Below are 13,053 nucleotides of genomic sequence, written 5' to 3'. Positions count from 1 at the left end.
CTTCATGGCAAATAGATGGGGAAACAGTGGAAACAGTGTCAGACTTTATTTTTTCAGGCTCCAAATTCACTGCAGATGGTGACTGCAGCCATGAAATTAAAAGACGCTTACTCCTTGGAAGGAAAGTTATGACAAACCTAGATAGCATATTCAAAAGCAGAGACATTACTTTGCCGACTAAAGTCCGTCTACTCAAGGCTATGGTTTTTCCAGTGGTCATGTGTGGATGTGAGAGTTGGACTGTGAAGAAGGCTGAGCACCGAAGAATTGATGCTTTTGACCTGTGGTGTTGGAGAAGACTCTTGAGAGTCCCTTGGACTGCAAGGAGATCCAACCAGTCCATTCTGAAGGAGATCAGCCCTGGGATTTCTTTGGAAGGAATGATGCGAAAGCTAAAGCTCCAGTACTTTGGCCACCTCATGCGAAGAGTTGACTCACTGGAAAAGACTCTGATGCTGGGAGGGATTGGGGGCAGGAGGAGAAGGGGATGACAGAGGATGAGATGGCTGGATGGCATCACTGACTTGATGGACGTGAGTCTGAGTGAACTCCAGGAAATGGTGATGGACAGGCGGCCTGGCGTGCTGCAATTCATGGGTTCGCAAAGAGTCTGACACGACTGAGCGACTGAACTGAACTGATGGGCTTTCCTGGTGGCTCAGGCAGTAAAGAATCTGCCCACAATGCCAGAGACCAGGGTCCATGTGGAAGATCCCCTGGAGAAGGAAATGGCAATAGACTTCAATATTCTTGCTGGGAGAATTCCATGGACAGAGGACCTTAGCTAGCTACAGTCCACGGGGTCACAAAGAGTCAGACATGACTGAGCGACTAACACTTACACTGTCATTTAATGAATAGACATATTTGGTAATACCTTTACATTGAATCATGTTTTGTTCATTTATTATGTTAAGCAAGCAAATCTGGAACATTCAGAATGCTATTTTAAGATTGTTTAGAAAAATGACTATGTAGTAATTTTATGATCTATCAGTCAATTCTAGCCAAACTGAGAAGGGGAAATAATCACAGAGGTCAATATCAGAAGCACATATTTTCAATGTGATCTGTTTATTAATGGTGCAAATTTGAAATATGTCATAATGAGGAAAAAATAGAATACTTGGGAAATGCAGCCTTATTAATTGGTTGATAGTATTAGCAAAAGGATAACTATTGATATTAAAAATATTTCATGTTAGGAAGGCCAGATATTAGCTATGAGTTTTCAAAACTATGTCTTTGGATGCTGCTGACATAAATGGTGTTTTTGGAAAGCCATATAATAATTTGTCCTTATACATACTCATGCTAGGTGGCTGTGGAATTTCATATCATCAATAAGACAGAAATTTACAATAAAAAGAATTGCTTCTGTTTACTGTTCAGAAATAATAAGAGAGAGTTTGCCCTCTGTGTCCGGTGAGGGGGAGTTGGGGAAAGGATGGTGGATACTCGTGTGTGGGCGGGCACGTGCATATGTATCCTACAACTTGGTGAAGAGTTTATAGCCAACTTATGATGCAATCTAAAACCTTTAGAGGTGAAAATTGCCATTTTGATCTAAGGGGAAAAAAATCACTGAATTATAAGTATGGCCATAGGACCAGAAACAATGCAGTCAGAAGGAGTTGTTAACTGTGCACTCAGGAGTCGTGTCTCAGTGAGTTATCACCTGATAAGAAATTCAGAAAGTGCTGGACAACATTCATGATTCTTAAGTATTTGTAAATTGTGTGGCTTTCCCATTTCTGCAGTTTCTTTTTCTAATATCTTGTCATGTTTCCCATAATTATATGCAACAGCAGCCTTAGATGAAATGCCCTGTATGTTTGTCTTCAACAGCTCTAAGGAAAAAATACATTATAGAATAATCTTTCTCCTTTCTAGCCAGCCTTGGGAGTGAAAAAGCTTTCCAGTGGTAAATTAGAAGCGAGTAGCTGCCAAAAGCAGAGAAAATTAGTTGTAGTCTCTATGAGTAGTAGCAGTGAAAGAAAAACTGGATAAGGTCTGAGAAAGGAACTTGCACTTTAATGCTTTAAATATTTACTTGTAGTTAGCCATAGTCTCTATCACTCCATATTACTCACAGCAGGCCAATTCATACATTTCCTTCAATTGCCTGAAATGTATGTTTATGGACTGTTTTTAGCAGTGCAAACCCACTGTGGGACATACAACCAAAAATTTTAAGGAAGCAGGAAAACTAAGGTTCAGATTTGATTTCAGGACTGCAAAGGAATAAATGATTGCTTTGGGCTTCTCTGGAATTATTATCAATCATCTGTTAACCAGAACCTCATCACTCTATTTGGCATCATCCATTTTAGAGGAGAAAAATAAAACTCAGTTCAGTTCAGTTCAATCACTCAGTTGTGTCCGACTCTTTGCCACCCCATGAACTGCAGCACGCCAGGCCTCCCTGTCCATCACCAACTCCCAGAGTTCACTCAAACTCATGTCCATTGAGTCAGTGATGCCATCCAGCCATCTCATCCTCTGTCATCCCCTTCTCCTCCTGCCCCCAATCCCTCCTAGCATCAGAGTCTTTTCCATGAGTCAACTCTTCACATGAGGTGGCCAAAGTACTGGAGTTTCAGCTTCAGCATCATTCTTTCCAAAGAAATCCCAGGGCTGATCTCCTTCAGAATGGACTGTTTGGATCTCCTTGCAGTCTGAGGGACTCTCAAGAGTCTTCTCCAACACCACAGTTCAAAAGCATCAATTCTTCAGCACTCAGCCTTCTTCACAGTCCAACTCTCACATCCATACATGACCACAGGGAAAACCATAGCCTTGAGTAGACGGACCTTTGTTGGCAAAGTAATGTCTCTGCTTTTGAATATGCTATCTAGGTTGGTCATAACTTTCCTTCCAAGGAGTAAGTGTCTTTTAATTTCATGGCAGTAATCACCATCTGCAGTGATTTTGGAGCCCCCCAAAATAAAGTCTGACACTGTTTCCACTGTTTCCCCATCTATTTGCCATGAAGTGATGGGACCAGATGCCATGATCTTAGTTTTCTGAATGTTGAACTTTAAGCCAACTTTTTCACTATCTTTCTGCCTCTTGAGAAACCTATATGTAGGTCAAGAAGCAACAGTTAGAACTGGACATGGAACAACAGACTGGTTCCAAATAGGAAAAGGAGTACATCAAGGCTCTATATTGTCACCCTGCTTATTTAACTTATATGTAGAGTACATCATGAGAAAGGCTGGGTTGGAAGAAGCACAAGCTGGAATCAAGATTGCTGGGAGAAATATCAATAACCTCAGATATGCAGATGACACCACCCTTATGGCAGAAAGGGAAGCGGACCTAAAAAGCCTCTTAATGAAAATGAAAGAAGAGAGTGAAAAAGTTGGCTTAAAGCTCAACATTCAGAAACTAGTGTTATCCAGAAAGCCTCTCTTAAATTCTAAACTCTTCAAAACAATTCAAATTATTGTATCTGGTCAAATGTGGACTTAAATCAAATTTGAACATTTATTTCACCCTAGTATAGTTATTCTCCTAGAACTCAAGGCACAACAGAATGATAAAACAAAGATGGGTAAAATTCTTATGGGTTGAAAAGATAAGCTTTGGCCTTGAGCCCTTCTGAGTGTCAATTGCCATTCAAGCCCCATAACTACCCTCCAGCCCTATTTTTCTGGTGATGTTGTAAATGATGGGCTTATTTTACTTGAGAACCACTCAGAATTTTCTATTGTGACCTTCTGGGGTTTCTCTTTATTCGGCCACCTGGAACCATTTATTATAACTGCTTTCGCTTCTCTGACTCTTGAGTTTCCTTTGAAGTTTCACCTTTTGGTCTCTACCAATCTGGATCTCATTTTTCCTTTTTTTTTCCTGTAGCGACCAGTGCTAGCGGCCTCTGCCAAGCAGAATGAAGGGGGTTTTGCCTAGTGTTACATCTCCTTAACTAACCAGACTGGAGAATTTGCTCTTTCAGTTCCTCTCTTTTGAAAACCAAACAAGTCACAATAGATTGGGTCAGCCCAGTGTGATGACTTGACACTCTTAGCACTCACAACTGCCCAGTAGTCAAGATGCATGAGGCATCCAATGAAATATGCTTAGCTGAGCCTCTACTGATGAAAATTTTTTTTCTGCTTAGAACAAGAGGTGCTCTGCAGAGCTAGAGAATAACTTTGTGAGAGCAGAATATTTTATACATATATTCATTTTATCCTAAGAGCCATCATGTGTATTTGTTGTAATTTGTATTTAAAATAACTTCAGGTAATGAGATATTTTAGAAACTTATAAAGGCAAAGAATTAAAAAAAAAAAAAACACCCACTAGAATAGGGTCAAACTTGTTTTAACCTGCTTCTAGTGTTTTTTAGGTAAGGACAATATCACACAGAGACAATACAGCAGAACCTTAGGTTCTGTAGGATTCACAATGCAACTGAAAGATTTCCTTGAAGACAAACTTAAGAGACAGTTGCCTTTGATGGCTATGTTTACTCTGCTCCTAGACAAGTCACAGCTACCAGCTGGTGCCCTGTGATGGACAGGACTGATGTTTTCCCATCTGTTTTACGTGTTGTACATGCCTCAGTAGCATCTCCCTACTATGATTTTGTCTGTACTCTAGGCTTCTCTTTTTTCCCAAGATAGGAAATTTTAGTTGTTCTACAGAAGACTTTTAGCTTTACTAATTATCTACACAGACAAATAAGTTTAGAAAGCTTGTATTCTGATGATAGTCATATACATACTTATCTATGGCAGGAAACTATAGATGACATTGTCTTCAGTTAAGGAGGTACTCTGGCTTTAGAGGGAATAAACTTCTTAAATTCCACTGACTGGTGTAGCTCAGATGGTAAAGAATCTGCTGTCAATACAAGAGATTGGGATTCAATCCCAGTCAGGAAGATCCTCTGGAGAAGAGAATGGCAACCCATTCCTGCATTCTTGCCTGGGAAATCCCATGGACAGAGGATCTTGGCAATCTACAGCTTGTGGGATTGCAAAGAGTGAGTCACGACTGAGCAACTAACAATACTGCCACTACTACTCAAAGTCACAAATGTAAAAATGCATGGAAAAACTTTGGACTGCACTTTAGCTGTTAGTTGTCCAATTGGTGCAGTCTAAATTTTCATTTGTATGATCTGAGGAGAATTGTAACCACATCAAGGCTACATCTTCTTTATTGCTAGAGACTCGTGGAATGTCTTTGCTCAATTTTACTTTTTTTTCTCCTCCTCTAATATTTCTGCATTTTATCAGGCAGAAAATGAAAAAAATGCATTTAGATTACTGCTAGCTATTTTGAAAAGTTTATTACATATTGCTTTATGTTTTTATTTCTATAACTATCTCCCTTTTACAACTTCATTTCCTTTAAAGTTTTCTCTCTTTGCTGCTTGTTATTTTCCATTCTATTAGATGGTGCAGCACCGGATGCAGTTTTGTAATTTTAAAGTTGGCTTTTAATGGCTTTTTGCAGTTAGAAAATAAGTAAATGACCTTGAATTTTTTTTAAATAATTCTATTTTTAATAAAATACTAATTAAGTTTTAATAGCTTAACATATTGCATTGGTCATGCACTGTCTTGGTCAGATGTGAACAACATGGTGTAAATTGACTTTTGTTCCAAATTCATCTCCATTAAAGAAATGTTATTTTCCTGGATTCTTTTAAACCAGCCCTCACCTTCATTCATAAAAGAAAAATGAAAATAACAACTACACTAGGATATTATGCTAAACCTATCAATGTAGCTAAAATCTCCAAATTTAACAATATATTCTGTTGGTAAGGTTGAGGTGCAAGGATGGGGGGAGGGGTGGTCTCTTCCTAAATTTTTTGTGACACTATAAGTTGGCTCATACCTTGAGGAGAAGTATTTGGCAAATCTACCAATATAATCAATTCATATACCTCTGGATAAATTCCCACTTCAGAACCTCTTGGCACACATGCAGAAGACAAATACTCAAGGTCAGTTATTGGGGCATTGTCTTAAAAGCAAAGAATTGGTTTAAATTCTTTTAGTATGTCAATGCAAAATAATATTGGGCAGCCCTAAAGAAGAATGAGGAAGGATTCTGTTCACTTATAGTAAAAAATTATAATTTGACCTTATAAAATGTAAAAGGTAAGATGTAATAAAGCATATTTAATATGTTCATTTTCTATATAAAGGTAAAAAAATATCAATATATGTTTGGTTACATTTGCATAAAATAACTATAAACTCACACACAGAAGCTGTTATTTAATGACAGTTGAATAGAATTTTAGAATATGAATGACAAAAGAAGGAGTGAGATTTCCACTCTATTCCATTTAGTTTAAACATTTAAGTAGACTACTTATTACACACACAAACACACATATACACACATAGAAACACAGCAGGTCAATACAAAATGAAGATGAAAATTTATCAGAAAACCTGTGGTAAGTCACATTACTACAATTGAGTATAGAGTGTGGTCCTAAGGAAATTTCTGGTGTGATGGGAATATTTGTATCATGATTGTGGTGATAGTTTCACAGGGGTATATACATGTCAATAATCACTGTTTAGTACACTTTAAATTGATACAGGTTATTAAATGTAAATCATATCTCAAAAATTCAGTTGAAAAAGCTTCATTTTGGACCTCTAAAACTAGTACAATTACTACTAATAATGTTATTATCATCGATATTTTATCATTATATAATATATATTATTAATAATTATTAATATGAATTATAGAGAGACAACTCTATTATATAGACCTCACTTCTAGTATCTACTTATACAAAATGGAAGTATTTTTCCACATACATAATGTTAGATCACATATGAAATCATTTAAAGTGGTCTGATTTTATCTACGTTTATCAGCTCTTAGAAAGAAGGTCCACATGAGTATTCTATCCTTCCTAACCTGCTTCATTTTCTTCAAATGACTTATCATGACCTGACATGTCGCATACATCATTAAGTATCTATCATCTTCCTTTCAATTCAGTTTAGTCACTCAGTCTTGTGCAATTCTGTGCGACGCCATGGATTGCAGCATGCCAGACCTCACTGTCAATCACCAACTCCCGGAGTTTACTCAGACTCATGTCCATGGAGTCAGTGATGACATCCAGCCATCTCATCCTCTGTCATCCCCTTATCCTCCCACCTTCAATCTTTCCCAGCATCAGGGTCTTTTCAAATGAATCAGCTCTCCCTTTAGAATAGAAGTTTTCTGAAAATGTGGACTTTACTTAGTTCACTGCTTTGTCCTTGGCACTTGATGTCTCTAGCATGTAGTAGGCACTCTGTAAATACTTGTTTACTTCTTAAGAAATGGATTAAAATAAGTTACAAATAAAACTTTTACAAAGTTGCCACATTGGAGAGTTAATTAACTCTCCAAATTAGTTCTGAACAGCCAGGGTTTCCTCCAGCATTGGAATGGATCATCCTGTCTTTGAGTTCCAGAGGAAGTGGTTAGCTAGTATATGCAGGAGAAAGTACATAAAATTCATTAGAATTACACTTTTAACAAAATGATATGTTTCCTATATGATACATGGAAGTCTAGGCTGGAAGGGATAACAACAGATTCACCTATGCCTTTTCAGGTCACTTCTGGGCATCAACTTTCTAAAGGCTAGGTTTGATGGAAACCAGCAACAGTTTAACTTGCTCTATCTCCCCTTGTCTGAAGTCTCTGTTTATTCAGTACGGTTTGTGTCTGTATGTGTGGTGTTTGGTGTGTTGCTTGTTTTATGCCTATCATAAAAGTTAAATTCATTTGTTAAATATGCATTACAGAAGATCTTAACTACCAACGAGTTCATGATCATTCTGTTTTTTGACTAGTTCAACTATTAATTTATGTGTTTATCAATATATTTTTTATCAAGACCTACTAACAGCCTTAAAGAGATAGGAAAATTCTTAAAGATCAGAAAACCATACCATCTTATCTGCCTCCTGAGAAACCTGTATGCAGGTCAAGAAGCAACAGTTAGAACCAGACATGGAACAATGAACTGGTTCAAAATTGAGAAAGGAGTATGACAATGCTGTATATTGTCACCCTGCTTATTTAACTTATATGCAGAGTACACCATGTGAAATGCTGGTCTGGATGAGTCACAAGCTGGAATCAAGATTGCCAGGAGAAATAACCTCAGATAGGCAGATGACAGCACCCTAACAGCAGAAAGCTAAGAGAAACTTAAGACTCTCATGAAGTTGAAAGAGGAGAGTGAAAAAGCTGGCTTAAGACTCAACATTCAGAAAATTAAGATCATGGCATTTAGTCCCATCATGTCAAGGCAAATAGATGGGGAAACAATGGGAACAGTGACAGACTGTATTCTCTTGGGTTCCAAAATCACTGCAGATGGTGACTGCAGCCATGAAAGTAAAACACACTTACTCCTTATAAGAAAAAGCTATGAAAAACCTAGACAGCATATAAAAAAGGAGAGACATCATTTTTCCTACAAAGATCTGTATAGTCAAAGCTATGGCTTTTCCAGTAGTCATGTACAGATGTGAGAGTTGGACCATAAAAAAGGCTGAGCACCAAAGAATTGATGCTTTCAAAATGTGGTGCTGGAGAAGACTCTGGAAAGTCCCTTGACCAGAAAAAAGATCAAACCTGTCAATCCTAAAGGGAAAAAAACCTGAATATTTATTAGAAGGATTGATGCTGAAGCTGAAGCTCCAATATTTTTGGCTACCAGATGTGAAGAGCTGGCTCATTGGAAAAGACCCCGATGCTCGGAAAGATTGAGGGCAAGAAGAGAAGGGTATGATAGAGGAGGAGATGGTTGTATGGCATCATCAATTCAATGGACATGAGTTTGAGAAAACTCCAGAAGATAATGAAGGCAGGGAAGCCTGACAGGGTCTCAAAGAGCTGGACATGACTGAGCAACTGAAGCAACAATACGACTAAAAGCCTGGTACTGTTGTAGGCACAGGAAAATCAACAGGGAATAAAAAGCTTGGACTTGTCATCCAGAGTTCACATATTTTTCAGGAAGACGGCAAATATTGCACATATACTCAAGAAATATTAAATGTGAAGATGATATCACACACAGTCTGTTATCTAGTTATTATGTGGAATGCAGACTTTAAAAGGGAAGAATGAAAGCCACAGAGCCCTGTTAGATTTCTAAAGTCCTCAGGAGAGAAATGGCTTGATCTGCATGAGTTAGGGCATTAGAAATGGTAAGAAGTCATTGAATTCAGTGTGTATTTCTTAATCAGAGTGGATATTGTAATGAATTGAATGTGGGGAATGAGGAGATAATAGGAGTCAAGAGTGCGTCCTTTATTTTGCCCAAAGAAAGTAGTTTAATGATGGGGAAGGCAGTTACTAATTCTGCTTTGGTTATAAATTTGATATGACTATTGGCACCAAATGAAGAATGCTGAGTGGAAAGCTGGGGAAAAAAATGAAGTTTGATATTAAGAGAATGTCAGTTTTGGAGAGAATAATGTGAAATTGATCAGCGAGTTAATAGTAATTATTCTATTTATACAAGATTTAAAGATGGGAGAGTAAAGCATGAGATAGTAAGAGATCATCTAGAAAACAAGTGAAGATCCAGAAAGTAGGTGGTAAGACATTTGAATCTTTGGTATTCCATTATATAAAGGTTTAGAAAGAAGAGCCAGCAAAGGTCTCTGTGGAAGAAGAGCACCAAAACAGGGAATGTAGCTTAAAGTCACTTAAATATCTGCACATCAATGCTCATTGCAAACCTACTTGCAATAGCCAAGCCTTTAAAACAACCTAGTGTTAGTCATTCAGTCCTGTCCAACTCTTTTGTGACCCCATGGTCTACAGAGCACCAGACTCCTCTGTCCATGGAATTCTCCAGGCAAGAGTACTGGAGTAGGCAGCCATTCCCTTCTCCAGGGGATCTTTCTAACCCAGGGATCAAATCCAGGCCTCCTATGGTGCAGGCAGATTATTTGCCATCTGAGCCACTAGGGAAGCCCCTGACTATTAATCAGCTACAGGAAAACAAAATTCTACCATGTATTGCAACATGGACCTTGAGGGCAGTATGCTACATAAAGTAAGTCAGACAGAAAAAAAACAGTTACTGTATGATTTCATTTATATGTGGAATCTAAAATTAAAAAATAAAAAAGAACTATTCAAACAGGTAGTAGCTGGGTGATAGGGGAAATGAGACATGTTGATCAAAGTGTGTAAAATTCCAGCTATAAGTTCAACGAGTTCTAGGGATCTAATGTACAGCATGGTGGTTATAGTTAATAGCACTGTATTAAATACTTGCAAGTTGCTAAGAAAGTGGATCTTCAATGTTATCACAAGAAAAGTATAAAGAAAGTGAGTTTATGGACATATTAGCTAACCTTACTATGGTAATCATTCCACTATATATATGTGAATCAAATCATCACATTACACACCCTAAGTGAAAGTGAAAGTCATTCAGTCATGTCTGACTCTTTGTGACCCCATGAACTAATATAGTCCATGAAATTCCCCAGGCCAGAATAATGGAATAGGTACCCTTTCCTTTTTCCAGGGGATCTTCCCAACCCAGGGATCAAACCCAGGCCTCCCGCATTGCAGATAGATTCTTTAGCAACTGAGCTATACATCTTAAACTTAGTGTTAAATGTTAATTAAATTTCAAGAAATCTGTGGGTAAAAGACAGGCAGGAAAAAAAAAACAAAACAAACTGAAAAAACACCAGTGACTATGTTGTCCCAGAAGCAAAACGAAGAAAATGCTTTAAAAAGGAGGAAATAAGAATCTGTGTTAAACTCTGAAGGAATTTCAACAATTTGAAAGCAAGAAGTAACCATTGGATTAAAGCAGATATTGGTGTCTTTAATCTTGATAAAAGTCTTTGTGGACTCCTAGGATTTTATGCCTTATTGGAATATACTGACGGATGGTGCTATTTGTTGAGAACCCACCTGTCAATGCAGGAGATATAAAAAATGCAGTTTCGATCCTTGGGTGGGGAAGATCCACTAGAGATGGAAATGGCAACCCACTTCAGTTTTGTTTCCTGGAGAATCCCATAGACAGAGGACCCTGGCAGGCTTCAGTCATAGAGCTGAAAAGTCAGACACAACTGAGGTGAATTAGCACAAGCACAAGCAAAAGAGACAGGGATTTGAGAGAGTCAATGCCTAGAAAGGTTGATTGTGGTTTTCAGTCTGTCTGCCACCATCAAAGAAAACTAACCAATCTGACCACATGGACCACAGCATTGTCTAACTCAGCAAACCATGGGCCATGCTGTGTAGTGCCACCTGAGACAGATGGGTCATGATGGAGAGGCCTGACAAAACGTGGTCCACTGGAGAATGGAATGGTAAACCACTTCAGCATTCTTGCCTTGAGAACCTCATGAACAGTATGAAAAGGTAAAAAGATAGGACACTGAAAGATGAACTCCCCAGGTCAGTAGGTGCCTAATATGCTACTGGAGATCAGTGGAGAAATAACTCCAGAAAGAATGAAGAGACGGACCCAAAGCAAAAACAACACCCAGTTGTGGATATGACTGGTAATGGAAGTAAAGTTCGATGCTGTAAGGAGTAATATTGCGTAGGAACTGGGAATGTTAGGTCCATGAATCAAGGCAAATTGGAAGTGGTCAAAGAGGAGATGGCAAGAGTGAACACTGACATTTTAGGAATCAGTGAACTTGGACTGGAATGGGTGAATTTAACTCAGATGGCCATTATATCTACTACTGTGGGCAAGAATCCTTTAGAAGAAATGGAGTAGCCATCATAGTCAACAAAAGAGTCTGAAATGAAGTACTTGGATGCAATCTCAAAAACAACTGAATGATCTTTTGTTTCTTTTCCAAGGCAAACCATTAAATATCACAGTAATCCAAGTCTATGCCCTGATCAGTAAAGCTGAAGTCGAATGTTTCTATGAAGACCTACAATACCTTCTAGAACTAACACCTAAAAAAGATGTCCTTTTCATTATAGGGGATTGGAATGCAAAAGTAGGAAGTCAAAAAATACCTGGAGTAACAGTCAAATTTGGCCTTGGAGTACAGAATGAAGCAGTTCAAAGGCTAACAGTGTTTTGCCAAGAGAACGCACTGGTCATATCAAACACCTTCTTTCAACAATACAAAAGAAGACTCTACACATGGACATCACCAGATGGTCAATACCAAAATCAGATTGATTATATTCTTTGCAGCCAAAGATGGAGAAGCTCCATAAAGTCAGCAAAAGCAAGACCAGAAGCTGATTGTGACTCAGATCATGAACTCCTTTTGGTCAAATTCAGGCTTAAATCCAAGAAAATAGGGAAAACCACTAGATCATTCAGGTATGACCTATTCCCTTACAATTATCCAGTGGAAGGGATTAAATCTGATAGACAGAGTGCCTGAAGAACTATGGAAGGAGGCTCGTGACCTTGTACAGGAATCAGTGACCAAGACTATCTCCAAGGAAAAGAAATGCAAAAAGGCAAATGGCTGTCTGAGAAGGCCTTAAAATAGCTGAGAAAAGAAGAGAAGCTAAAGGCAAAAGAGGAAAAAAAAAGACATATACATTTGAATTCAGAGTTCCAAAGATTAGCAAGGAGAGCTAAGAAAGCATTCCTCAGTAATCAGTGCAAAAAGATATCTTCAACAAAACTGGAGATACCAAGGGAACATTTCATGCAAAGATGAGCTCAATAAAGGACAAAAATGGTATGGATCTAACAGAAGCAAAATATAGTAAGAAGAGGTGTCAAGAATACACAGAAGAACTACACGAAAAAGATTTTCATGGCCCAGATAATCATTATGGTGTGATCACTCACTTAGAGCCAGACTTCTGGAATGCAGAGTCAAGTGGGCCTTAGCAAGCATCACTATGAACAAAGCTAATGGAGGTGATGGAATTCCAGTTGAGCTATTTCAAATCCTAAAAGATGATGCTGTGAAAATGCTGCACTCAATATGCTAGCAAATCTGGAAATCTCAGCAGTGGCCACAGGACTGGAAAAGGTCAGTTTTCATTCCAATCCCAAAGCAAGGCAATGCCAAAGGATATTCA

The 13,053-nt window shown here is 38.2% G+C and overlaps 1 long non-coding RNA gene across 1 annotated transcript; it reads left to right on the top strand.

Moving 5' to 3' along the window:
* Positions 1–221: 221 nt before the first annotated feature.
* Positions 222–12,503, top strand: LOC120853287. Its single transcript, XR_005718756.1, has 3 exons — positions 222–234; positions 3,353–3,358; positions 12,364–12,503. It is a non-coding gene; the product is annotated as an uncharacterized LOC120853287 (long non-coding RNA).
* Positions 12,504–13,053: the final 550 nt, after the last annotated feature.

Source organism: Oryx dammah, unplaced genomic scaffold (assembly GCF_014754425.2).
Source record: "Oryx dammah isolate SB20612 unplaced genomic scaffold, SCBI_Odam_1.1 HiC_scaffold_2, whole genome shotgun sequence".
Taxonomy (NCBI): domain Eukaryota; kingdom Metazoa; phylum Chordata; class Mammalia; order Artiodactyla; family Bovidae; genus Oryx; species Oryx dammah.
This window is presented reverse-complemented; position numbering and strand designations above follow the sequence as displayed.